Source organism: Meleagris gallopavo, chromosome 1 (genome assembly GCF_000146605.3).
Source record: "Meleagris gallopavo isolate NT-WF06-2002-E0010 breed Aviagen turkey brand Nicholas breeding stock chromosome 1, Turkey_5.1, whole genome shotgun sequence".
Lineage (NCBI taxonomy): Eukaryota > Metazoa > Chordata > Aves > Galliformes > Phasianidae > Meleagris > Meleagris gallopavo.
In genome coordinates this window covers 93,345,991-93,360,111 of record NC_015011.2, presented here as the reverse complement: position 1 = coordinate 93,360,111, position 14,121 = coordinate 93,345,991, and positions in this window count along the sequence as shown.

Sequence of the window (14,121 nt, the reverse complement as noted above, 5' to 3'; positions counted from 1 at the left end):
TTTTTTTCTTGAATGGTCTATTAGATCCTTGTTTGTCCCCATTTGTAAAGCTTTTGTTTTGCCCTATGTCTTTCATTGACTTAATATTAAACACATTCACATAGATGTACACAAAATCCTAATGACAATCTTTGTAAAGTAAATGCACCAAAATACTTAAGCATTCTGTTTAGACACTATATGCATGTGAGTAGATTTGGGTGTAAGAAGCACTTTCACAAGGTGCCATGACTTTAAGACTTAACTATAAGAAGAATAAGCAATGAAAAATAACTAAACTGTGAGAAAACAAAGAAATACAGGTTGTCTTTCGTGCGTGCTGAATGTATAAGGACATTTCAGTATAATATCTGATTTTGAGATGTCGAATCTGAAAAAAAGTGTATTTTATTAATCATCATTATTACTAATACTATCTATTTATGTGTCATCTTTTGCCCTCCCTGCTTAATTTGGTAGTGCTCGGGGAAGTCCACTTTGGAATCTCTCCCCTAGCCCACTCTTTGTCACACATCACACTATACCTTGCACATACATCCTCAACAATCTTGTTAATTCCTGTTAGAAGTTCAGGCTGTTTCCAGATCCATGATCACCTAGGAAGAGCTCTGCAGCAGTGTTTGCCTGATAATTCCGTGAAGTAGTTTCTCTGACATCCAGTCTTCCAAGTCTCCCCCACTCCCTGTGGCATTGATTGTTTTTGCTCAGAATCCCAGGTGCCCATTTCTTCTCTTTCCCTGTTTCCCTCATGCTTCTCTTCCTTGGAATAGAAAATGAACCTCAGGCAAGACCTGGAGGATGTGTTAAACTGCAGCTGTCTTAGAGGAGAGAGTAAGTCTCTGGGAACAGTGAGGGACCAGAGCATACCAGTCCATCCAAAGAAGAATGTTCTTTTTCAAGAGCTATAGTTTATTCAAGATGCAGTTATCCACATGACAGTATGATAATTTACTCTGTCATGCACACTTACATTAGTCCGCCTAGCTGTTGTCCCTTAGGGTGCTGCGTAAAATGTTAATAAGCCTTTTCATTTAAAAGCCTCAGTGAGGGGGGGAAAAAAATCCTAGTTTAATTAGTATATTGAATCAAGTGACAATTTGTTACCATTGCAAGGATTCTTAATTCAATATAAAATCATAAACTCCACTTATTATACAATTACTACACTTGTAAATTTTCACAAAAATTCCTGGCAGGTTTTGGAATATTATTGTTCCTGGCTAAAGTGCATACCATAAACTGCAGAAGGCCAGTATTCACTTTAATGTTAACTGGCACAGCTTAAGTGAAGCTAGAGAACGAATGGCAGTACCAGGTATAGACAGCTGACCTGTTGTGCTCATTCCCTGTTTTATTCACTGCTGATATTGTTTTTCACATATGTGAGGTAGGAAACGCATTTCAGTTTCTGGAAATACTGAAGAAATCAACTGTTTTCAAAAACAGTGTTTATTGCATTGCATATCAGCTTTGGTAATAGAACTTTTGTGGTTTACAATGACAAAAAGCTGTATAAATTACATCTTTTATTGCCGGTTTTTTTTCTCAGTTGTATGCATATGTATCCATACGTACCTGCGTGTGCGCAGAAGTACTCAGGCAGTTGCTCTTTGTATTTGTCAGTGTCAAACTGTGTGCTTCTTTCACAAATACCGACCTAAACCTGAAAAATTGACTTTGTACAGGAAGCTGAACCCTCAATTCTGCTTTGAAGCGTGCATGCAAATTCAACAGCTCCTTTTGTGGTGCTTTGGAATGTTTTGGTTGTTATATAACTTTCTGCTCTCATCCATTAAGTCATTTATTTCTTTGTTAAGGCTGGCGCCAGGTGCTAATGAAACATGCAAACTAAAAGTGAGCAGTCAAAGCAACATAGATGCATATAGCTTAAGCAGCAACTTAAAAAATATATATGACTTTGTAATAGTAATTTTAGCTTGTCTGAGTGAAACAAAGTGACTCCTGTAGAGAAAAGTCCTCTGATGGAGATGAATGTTGTTTATTCATGAGGGTTTTTTGTTTTTCATTGTCACTCAAAGCTACTTACTGAATTGTATAGAATAAGTGGTATTCAGAAGCACTCTGTGTGCAGAGTGCGGGGCTGTTACTGTCTTAGCTTCAGCTGGGACAGAACTGTTTTCTAGGAGAACTGGGAGGGGACAGAATCAGGACAGCTGATTTGAACTAACCAAAGGGAAATTCTGTACCATATGTCATCGTGTGGAAGGAGTTTTGAAGGGATTGGAGTTCATCTCGTTCTCTTTCTCAGTGAGTCTTTTCCATTGAGGAAAGCATTGGAGGTTGAACTGTTCAGACCTTGCCAGGTTATATCTCCTCAGTTGCCATTTAATTAGTGGAAAAGAACTCTAACAATATTTTGATTTGAGAATCCTTATAAGGAAGAAGAGGTGATAGTGGCAGAGCCTGTCATCCACAGTATGCTGCTTGTAGCTTTTTCTCTTGTCTGCCTATCAAGAGCAGATTCAGTGCTTCATCATTCCCCTTGCTGCGTGTTGCTGACCTACAGGGTCTGCTTCACTTCTGATATGGATCAATCAGTTATGGGATGGATTGCTGACTACACTGTGAGAGGTTAAAATGTTTTCCAGTGTACATTGGTTAGATGAGAGAAAAGAGGCTGAAGAGGTGTAAGGTAATGTACATCACTGCAGAATTTCACTCAGGGGTATTTTAATTTAAATACCTCTATTAAGTGTTTAATAGAGTTGTACCTTCTGTCCCTGCTGTGCTGACATGTAACTGTTTTTCTCTCTGTCCTTACTGTATGTTCACCTCATTTTAGCAAATATATTTCTCCTTAGGATTAATAGTGATACACTTGAGTTGCTGCATATCTCTTGTAGGAATTAAAAACATAAGAAATATTTTTTGCTTTCATAAAGGAGTGTGTGGAATAGTGATGCTTAAAAAAGAAAGAATAGTTTGAAGACTTAAGGGACAGCTCTGTAAGAGCAAGCACTATACAAAGTTGATTATTTGTAGAGGTAAAACAAAGAATAAATGTTTCCCCTAACTGCTTGAAGCTGCAACTTCATCTCTCACAAGAAAGAAAACTGAAAAGAAACTGAACTTCACTTAAAAAGAGAAAGCTGAAATAACAGACACTGCATAAAATCCAACTTGTAGGTAATAGTGAGATTGTATGAAAATTGAAGAAGCAGATATTGACAGGAGCATGTAATTTCTATAAAAGAAGTTGCAGAGATCTAGTAAGAAAGTCTAACAGTGTCACAGAAGCATTTGTAGCTTTGCTGTAAGCAAGTTAAATTGAACTTAGTATTTTCTGGTAGGTTCATGCTTTCTCAGGGTGGAATTTAAGTTTCCTACTGTAGTCAGGAAAACAATTGTCACATATGCCTTATAAGAAACAATAATTGCCGAATCAAAGAAACACTGAGTCTGTCCTTTGTTTTGACTCCAAACAGAAACTTTCATAGGACCCCAAGTAGTAACTGTCTGTCTGACTCAAATGGATACACACGTTTCTCAATATAGGAGCCTCATCTTAGTAGTTAATATTTTCAAGATTTATTTTAACTATTGAATAACCCCATGTGCGTACATATACACACCCATGAAATATAAAAAAGCAGTTGTGTATTAAATGTGTAATCTTGGTCCCATTCTTGTGAGCATTAATGAGAGAGGATATGTTTCTGTTTGCCATAATGGTTGCGTTGAGAGACAAGCATAGAATCCATATATATATATATATATTTCTTTCCCAGTATATGTAGAAAAAAATGAAGAAAACAGGCAATTTGTTTACAGATATTCAATTGATGTTGGCAGTCCAGTATTTCTGCAGGTAGCCTGCAGTTGTGGGCTTTCTATTCTGCCTAAAAGTTACCAGTGTTGTGGTGGGTTTTTGTTTGTTTGTTTGTTTTGTTTTGTTTTTTTAAATTATTATTTGTATATCTTTCTGTACCATTTGATAAGTCTTTAACCAACGTCTGTATTTCTTTCTAAAGATAACATTTGAACTCTAATATCTTTACACCTTTGTGGACTAGAATATAGGTGATTCTTACATTCCCTGTACAAAACCAAACTTCTGCAGCTAACACTACTGCTAAGGTCTAACTGGCTGAAATTGCTTTATTTGTACGGATTCATAATATATGTTAGCACTACCTTTATTTTCTTCATTTGTAAGTTACAGCTCCCTTCACAAATAAGACTATTCTTTCTTTTGTAAACAGGAACATCAGTTAAAACTTAAAAGTAACTGAATACCATTACACTGTGAGTAAATTTTAGGGAAATGATTTTGGAAATGTTGACTAACCGCATCAGCTTATTTTGTTTCACTCTATTGTTGCATATGCTGACAACAGAGTTACATAGGAATTAGTCTCTTGCCTTGAGACTCCATTTAATTGCTACTTTCTGTATTTTTTTTTTTTTAATACAGTTTGAGCAGTGTATTATTCTTTATTATCAGTCCTGGTAGATTTGTTCATTTGCTGTCCCTTTGAGTTTTCTGTATGGAGCTCTGCATTGTGATAGCATTACATTTTCAGTGAGGTACTAATTCTGCAGAGAGGCCAAAAGGTCTTGTCCCCTCCTTCAGGCTTCCATTGATCTCCATGGTGTTCCATGTGTGCATAACTCTTTCTATGGTGTCAAACCTGGAGCTTACACTTGGAGTTCATTTAGGAATTATAAGTAGATTTCCTTCTTTTAGAAGGACAATTCAGAAGCAGCCTTTGCGGCTGATGAGAAGTAGCTGTGTATGTTCCCTACACAACCTTGCAGTGATATTGTACATACTGTGAGACATAGGGTAAGCATGTTGCTTCCCGAGTGCAAGCTGCTACGTAAATTAGCCAGGATTTCAGTTTTCTAAAAGTTCTCTTTCTGTGTGTTATAAAATGTAAGAAATGCAGTTCACAATGTCCTTTGTTATTTGGAGTTCATTCTGTGTTTACAGATTACTGTATTCAATATGCAAATGACTCATTATACTTTAATCAAACTAACATATTCCCTTTCTAATTTCTTACCTTATTTAAATCTTATGAAATGTCATCTGCCATTCAATCTACATGCCAGTTATACAACGAATTACGAAGAGGTGTAGCATTAAATTTCTGCTAATCAAAAGGCAGATATGACAGGTATCAGTTTATGTGCACAGCCATTGCTTGGCTATAAAGCCTCCACTTGAAACCTATTGTGCTTAGCTTCTTTTCTGTTTAAGAAGGAAGTTTAAGTGCTAGTCTAGTATTTAGGGCTTAAAGATCTATTCTTAGTTTGCCATAGTCATTTGAGATAGTAAACTGTACTTACTTTACTTAGATAACTACAAACTTCCTAGAAATATTGTGAAGTATAACAATTTTTAGTGTTTTCAAATGTTTACTTCTAATGCAAGTGATGTACAATTGCAGTATCATAGTATTACTTTGTAGGTTTGGAAATACATTTCTTATGCTATTAAGCTTCACTGTTCTGTTGGTGACAATTGCATCTCCAAATGTTTCCCAGGAAGAGCAAAGCATAACTTGAATTAGCATTTAATCATCATATGCACACAAATTGCTATATATTGTGTATCTACAATACATGCTTTGCTCTTTACTCTTTAAAAGATTTCTGACCGCATGAAAATCTTAGATGCTGACTGATTTTAGATTTGAGTGCTTTGTGGGGTATTTTTTTCCTGGAACAATTAAATTTCTGCTACCACAGAAAGTACACATGAGACAGGTCAGAGTGACCTTGTGTTAAAAACAGGTTATGTTTTCTTTGTTAAATATGCATTGGAAAAAAAAAAAAACATACAATAAAAGAAAACCTATCCAATGTGAGAGTAATGTCTACCTAGATTAATAGCTTTGTTATTAATGGAGGTAGACTGTATTATATAATTTAATTGATGTTTATAAATAGCTTCCTTCCCTGTGGTTATGAAATATAACATTTACGAAACTTCTTCTTTGATGGAATTTACATATGGCACATCATGATGATTAAAAGCCAGCCGTCTTTTCACAGCATGGCAAGAAATAGGATTTGATTTATCTTCATTGCTTGCCTACCACTTGCTGTGACTGTACTTCTGAAATTTTAATATTCTCATTTCTCAAAAGGAGCTTGTTATGTAAAATATTATGTAAATACCTTTTATGCTTTGTTTTTTGGCTTTTAGTGTAAAAAGTAGTACTTTTCATTTGATAAGCAAATAAAGCAGCAAGGTGGGAATGATAAGTCTACTTAGCCAAGCAGACTTTTGTCAAAAGAAGCAAATTTGTATCTCAAATTCTAAAAGAATTTAAGTATGGCGCAATGCGAACAGTATGTTTTGAGTCCCTTTCATATGAGCTTTTTAGCAGTTGATGAATGAATGGCTGGAAATGTGTCACTTCTAGATTTCAGTTCATAACCTTTTATAGATTAGTGCAAACACAGCATGGTTTCCAAGTCAAGCAACTGAACACGAACCTGTTGCATGTTGACAGACAGTTTTCTTTTTCTGCCCTCCTTTCTCATTCTTTCTTCTCACAGCTGCCTCCCCAATAGCAAATAGGGTGCAATGTCCAGGCCTCAGGCTGTGCTGCAAATACCTTTACGGAATGCAGGTACAACAGGATCCATCTGCCACAAAATGCATTTTGAAAGAGTAGGGATTGTGTATTCCTGTTGCATCTGCTCAGCCATTAACACTTTCCCTTTAAACGCTGGCCTTCTTGACACAAGACATTTGATCAAGGCGTTCTTCAGAATTCCATGCCATGCTGGGGAAGTCTAGTATAAACCTGCTGTCTGTCACTTTATAATTTTTTTTAAGCAATTAAGCACCTGCTGATTTATTGAGGTTACACTAGGAAATTTACTGTGTTTTTTCTCATATTTTTTATCTTAGTCCTCTTTTTTCTGATGCTCAGTTCAAAAAAGCACCTAGAACCAGTTTGACTATTCTCCATTCCTCTCTCTGTGAGGTGGCCTATGCCTAATAAACACCTGTTCCTTAGTGGGATGGACATGAAGAAAAATTAAGTGTGAAGAAAACTGAATACAAAGCCAAATACCAAATTCAAATAGACTATTGTCTAAACCTACATGCAAGAGTAAATTAACTAGTGCCTCTACAGAAGGTTTGAAACAGGAGGTACACAGTGAATGGTTCACTTGAACTACAGCCAGCACCACAGATTGCAGGTGGTAGCGAAGGGTGTGCGTGTGTTTGGAAGCATGATTTCCCTTACCAATTTCTCTATTTTCTACAAAACTTGAAATCACTTAGTAGATAGAGAAAGGAAGAGTTAGTATACTGTGACCAAAGAAAGCGCGTGTATATAGCTTGCTCCAAAGGTAATGCTTCCTATTTTTTGCCTCAAAAGCAGATACAAAGAGCACAGTAACACTATTTGATACAGTATATTTTCAGCTACAAAACACTATTTTTCAACACGGTCACCAACACTGCAGAGATAAGCTTGATTGAGAGGATCTTCATTTTGTGGTGTCACAGCTGTGCATGGCTGTCTAGAATATGTCTTCTCTTTCACACTGCTGTCACTGCTGCTGAAACGCACCACCTACTGCCTTGCTATGCTCACACCCATTGTTTCATCTCCAGAAACGTTCAGCAAGTGTCAATGAAAGTCAATGGGTGCCATTTTTTCACATGGAGGTATTAATCGACACACCTTTCCTTCATACATGCTTCCATGCCAGACACCATTCTGTCAGACTGCCATCTATTGTACAGCAAAAAAAAATGTAATGGAATATCAGTGGGAATGCTATGCACAATATCTGCCTCTGATGTAGTGGGCCAATGTGCTAAAATAGGAGGCATTACCTTCAGAGTAACTCTCATCATTTTGAAAGTTCAAATGGATGACTAAAAATAAATTATGTCCTCCATGCTAAACAATCCCACTTTTTCACATGAGTAGAAGATAATGGGAAGGAATTCTTAGCAGAATATTTTATACAATTTTCTTTGCCAATTTTTGGAAATGAGTATGTGAAAATGAGTTATTACCAATTCTAAAAATAGCAGAAAAAATCATTCCAGAAGTGGAACCTTGCTGAGATTGTGAAGCTGGTTAAGGTGCGCTTTTTCTTGGAATGCATTTAGAATCTTCCCTGTGAGAGGCTGCATGTCCTTAAATCCTGTTGGATCAGAATAGTAAAAAGAATTAAATTTTCTATAAGGCAGAATAAATGACTTCCTGTCTCAATGAAAATAAATGTATAAAACTAGTGTAGAATGTATTTTTCTTGCTCTGTGCATTGTTATAAATTCTATTTGTTGTGATAATATATACAAATAGATTATAACCATACTACCAAGACTGAAACTTGTTTTGCTTGCTATAGTACAAAGAAAAAGAAAAAAGAAAAGATTAGGTAGGACTACTTGGGATTTAGTTTATAGACTGTAAACTGTGGCAAATCTCCATTTAATATTTCTGGAAGGAAGCATGATGCTCTTAAGTTTCAAATTCAGAAGTTTCTTACTTGCTAGCTGGTCTACGATAGCAAATTTGTACTACATCCAAAAAACTGTTAAGCAACAGGCTGTTTCTGCAAAACTTGAGTACTAAAGGTCTCCTATTTTTAACATGTTAATTTCCGAAAGCTTGACATTTTTTCTTTAATATGGTTTCAATTATACAGCATAGAAGTTGGTAATTAAGCAAGAAAATGTAAGATACACTACTGAAATAATTAAGTTATTATTTGTGATGAGAAATTCTATCAGACAGGTGTCATTTAAATGAATTTCTGTATCCGTTTAAGGCTGATCAGCCATAGTGCTAAGAGAATATTGTAACAAAAAAATATATATTTTTCTCTTTGTCTCCAGTGTAGTTTCATAAGTTGTTTTTTAGAATGTTGAGCTGCAGAACATAAAATTTCTGTGCTGGTACTTTAAACAACATTATATAATGCTAATATTTAGGCTGCGATAAATACCTTCTTATTTCAATCTCTCTCTTTTTTTTTTTTTTTTGTTTAAAACATTAAAAACAGCTTATCTTTGTCTTGCAGAACAGTGTGTAATTTGTATTTACCGTTACTGAGGCATGCTGTAATTATGCTTGTGAAGATTAAGACAATGGTGAAAAATGAGGGGTCTTTTTATTGCATGAGCCAGGTAGGGCTCAGACTATGGCCATGCTCATATTGTTCCAATGCTGATCTCAGACATGCCCTTTTGTAACAGAATTTCAGTGCCTGTTTGCCCGATCTTCTACTGAGCAGAACCTGGTGATGCATTTAGTCAGGTAATTTTGTGCTTTTGCACATAGAAAACAATAAGGCATGTATGTGGTCTCATGATGGCAAGAATAGTAATAAACAGATGGCTTCAGTTTATCCCCACAGTGAGTACCCAATAAGCAGAAATGAGTTACACTTTACATCGTACTCATAAACCTGATTCACTACACTTATTCAAGATGCGACTAGATTTGGAATAATGGTAAAAAAAATCAGTATAAACAAAGTTTAAAACAAATATAAAAAATTTATGTTTAATTTTAAATTTGTTCAACTACTCTTAGATAAGGGCAGTGTTTCTCAGAACATCTGTGTAATGCTAATATTGATCATAGATGGCATGGATTCGTGGTTGCTGACAGCTATCCTGACACCTGAATGTATTCATTGTGTGTAACAGATTATTTTTTTTCCCCCCAGGGCATTTCATTGGGACTGAAGCATTTGTTGTTCTCACCCTACACATCCTTGATTTGGTCTGAAGCATCTAGAAAATATGAAGCTGTTTTAGCCTATGGCTCTGCATTAGGGCAAATGCAAGCCAGAGGCTAATGCTGTAAGAAAATATGTAGCAGAGGGCTTTATAGAGATTAATTGATCATTTAGTATGTTGGTGGGCAGTAGAACTCCTGCAGTTCTCATCTGTGTAATAATAGAATTGTTAAAAAGGTAGAGGAGTAAGAAACTTACCTTGCTTTTGGAAACACTGAGATATTAGGGTTGCTAGTAGTTTTTGTATCTAAGTCAAGGTTATCTCCACTAATTTGTTGCTTATGAGTTTTGCATTGCAGTTTTAGCTCTTTATGTGCTCCAATAAAATACTTCATGTAATGTGCAAAGCAAGGAATTTATTGTCAAACTGAGATGTGCATGGTGTGGTCAAAGAATCATTGTTATTTAAGCTCTAATTATTACATACAAAGTAAAAGTAGAATAACGGTATTACAGAGAAAGTTTCACTAATACAAGAGTAAAAATGATCTAGTATCTGGTTCTTCCCCTTCCAGTGTCTATGGGCTTTAATAGCTTCAGTGATGCTAAAGGAGGAATGGAGGTAAGAGTGGGTTGCAAGGAATCACTGACATCCCCAGTCCTTTACTGGTGAGCTTGTAAATGATGCATTTCCCCCTCACTCTGGAATTCACTTGAGGCTGATTCAATACGCTGTTTTAACATTCTCTACACCTTTTATTTTCTTCATTGGTTTACAGTCCCACATTAGTTCATCGATGGGTTGTTTTACAGATGTTGGGTGTTTGTTTTGCACATGTTTTGTTACAATCCATCATCCATGGTTGAATCCTTCAGTGATCAGTAACTGACCACTGAATATTTTTCTGCAACTGTAGGTCTTTGTACTTTGAGTGTGTCTGCCATTATCCTATGCTTGCACTCTTGTGCTGTGTTTTCATTCAAGCTTCACATTGCTACATGCAGAACAGTAACTTACTACTACTATCCATTAGTTGTAAAAATACTTCAAAATTCTAGGAACAGTGGAGTTTTATACCACACCACTGTGCACAGCTAAGTCAAATCTGATCAGGTAACAATTACTTGGTAATTAAACTATTGTCATTGTGGTTTATTATGCTAAAAGTAGAGCTCCAGGCAAGTCTAAAAGGTGCATGTGCAAAAGCTGACAAGCCCTGTCTTGAGACCTTGCAGAGCTGGTACAAAGCCTGTGGTCTGTTATTAGTGGTGACAAGAACTTTATTGGGTTACAGAGCTACACAGTAACTTAGTGACTGGAAGCCAGTGTTGCCTTTCAGTATAACTGTTTATATGATTTAATCATAATGTAAACATTATTAGATTTTCTCCTTCTCTTTGTTTGCAATTTTTTTTTCTCCTACACTTTGAATTCCAGCTTGTATTAGGATTCTGAACATGCTAGAATAGAAACACTAGGATGTTTGATGTGTTTTAGATGTTTTAGGAGCAGAGCTTTGGTTTTGTTAAACCACAGATTAATCATTTGCTAGCTAAATGACAGCAGTGACATCTTGGAAAGGCAATCACTCTGTATAGCCTGAAACAAAGAATAGAATGTTCAAGGTAGTCTTTACTGGTAGTGGTTTCAGTTGTCTCCAAGATTACTCTCAGTTGGGCTATGGGCCTTCCTTTGTCTTCAGAAACCAAAAAACTCTGTGGAAATTCTCTGATAAGCCTGGTAAATATACCCTAAAACCCGCTTTCACTAGCACAGAGCTTAAGTTGCCTAGTGATAGCATGCGCCTTTTCAGGTTGTGTAGTTCAATCAAAGTCAAAATGGAGGTTGAAAAGAATGGGAAGGGAATAAAAACTCAAGGCAGTAAGTCCTTACAAGTGTAATCCTTTGCCTCTTGAAGTTAATTGAAAGTACCTGTAAGTAATTCAAACACTTCTGTGGGAGGTATTCCTATACAGCCTGGTAGGGGAATTAGAAAAGTTTGACCAAGCACAATGTGATACAAAGCACCTGGGAGGACTGCACCCTCAGGCTAAGCTTCTTCTGTATGATCAATATAAAAAGCTGAATGCCCCCTTAAGAGAGGTTCATTAGCCTCATTTCACAGCTGCTTTGTGAATGTTGGGCCAAGGGCTGAGCCAGTTGTCATCTTAAGGGATTTCTTACAATTAATCTGTGTGTTCTCAAGGCTTAATGCTTGGTAAGTGAAATTATAGATTTAGATGGATTATGTGCTTATGGGTAAGAGAACTGTTGAATGGAAAAAGTACTGGGAAAACATATTTTTCTGTGGAGTAGGCTGGAAAAGAAAGTTGACAGAAGAAGGAATTTAACATAGAAGAACTTTATTTTCAAAAAGAACAGTGTTAAAATGAGTTAGAAAAATAAGTGTTAGAGTTAAATTTTACAAGATATACAGGTGGTGCTTCAGATTACTTAAAATTAAGCTGTTACATGTTGTTACAATTGTCTATTGTAGACTGTCAAAATATGGATGCATCAAAAAAGGTGTAAAACAGAGAGCAGAAATGAGATCTGTCAAGGACTTCTGAATACACACACACAAAAGCCCACTGTTTTGAACAGTCCTTAGACTACATGATAACTACTGGAAGGTGTGCTGTTGCAGTACTTAGTATCCGTTTGCTTGGTCATAGTATTGGCTAAGAGTTCCTCATTCAGAGAAAGGGAAAAAATGAGACCAACAGCTATTCAGAGAAGGTCCCAGATATCTGCCCACAAGAAGAAGAGAAAATTCTGAATTTTAAGACACTCTACTTTTTTTTAAACTTGTTTCACACTGTCTTCTGTGTTTTTATTACTTTTTAGCCCATATTCCCTCTTCATGTAAGTTATGTTCACCGTAGAGTGTTGTTTCTAGCCTTGAATTCATGATGTGAAGTTTTAAAAGCTCCCTTCCTTTCTAATGTGCCTATATCAAAACACACGTATCATTCCTAGCTGTGTAAATGAGGTCTGTGTTATTGCAGATAACCTATTTAAATTGATCCATTGTCAATTTTAAAATAAGCAGTTTGGGGTCCTTAGTGTAGAGGGAAATCTCTACAGAACCTTGGTGAAATAGATGAGCTGCAGGGAATCTTGTAGGCTCTTAGTGTTTTCACAGGGACTGAGATATACAGTAGCTGGGGTTCAGCCCTTTGCACCTCTTATACTTTACAAGAACGCTGAGGTGGGTTTTCATTTCATTTTTAGAATGACTGCTAAGGGTAAGTCTAGGGTAGAAATGTGTTTTTCTCAAGTGGATGGAGACACATTAACCTGAAACAGTTTGTGCTGTTGAACTTCTATGCAATAGCATTAAAAGCAGAGGAATTTTGAGGCATGTATTTTATTTTCTGCTCTGCCATGGGCTTCTTGTGGCAATTAGCTGAATCTATCTGCTGCAATCAATAAGCTTGTTAAAGAATAATTATACACATCTGTGTTTTTAATGTACTTTGAGCTACTTGTGTGTTTGTTGTAGCTGCACAATATTGATATTTGTACTATATTAAACAACTGTAAAATCAAAAGCATGAACTAGTTTTTATTAATACACAGTGTTTTAAATGTACTGGACAAGGATTTCACTGTCACCAGGAGAGCAGGAAAAAAAAATCCTCCAGTACAGGGATTAGGTAACTGAAAGCATCATTACTGTATATTTTAGTGCTGGCAGTTATGGTTTACAGTTCTTATTAGAGAAAAAAATTATATGCTTTAGGATTTAACTTGTCAGTTGCATGTACAGCATATTACTTAAGCCTATTAGCAATACCAAAAATAGAGCAAGGTGGAACAATAGATATTAAGTTAAGAACTTTTTTGAAAATTTAAATTAGTGTATATTTAGAGAAGTACACACAGATTTTTGTGTGCTCTCCTTGGGCATGAAGCTTTTCTAATTAACCTCCCTCTATAGATGATGTGTGTGAGCTACCAAATCATCACTTATAAATGAAAATACTTATCCATCAAATAAAAGGCCTAATTTCTAGACAAGAAAATTCTTTTCCTTCCCTGTTAGCTGTCACTCACAGCATATCTATATAGGCATGGATGCCAGTTCTGATAGAGTGGGGGCAGTAAGTGATCCTTAAGTTTTTCACCTTTGTGCAAACCATGAAGGAATTTGAGGATTGTCAGTGGTTAAAACTTTTCAACATTTGTAAGGTAACATCAACCTTATAAATATACCTACTGTTTGGTATCTTTTAAATCATATAATAGTAATTAAAACTGATTTAAGGGATCTGAAAACAAGGGAAGGCACCTGTTTAAAAAAAAATGAGATTATATGTTAATTGAAAATACATGATTACCAATCTCATAAGTTTCGGTGTGGAGTTGAAGCTAAGCAGAAATCTGCATTATTTTTGTGCTTCATTGCAGACAGCTGTGGGTTT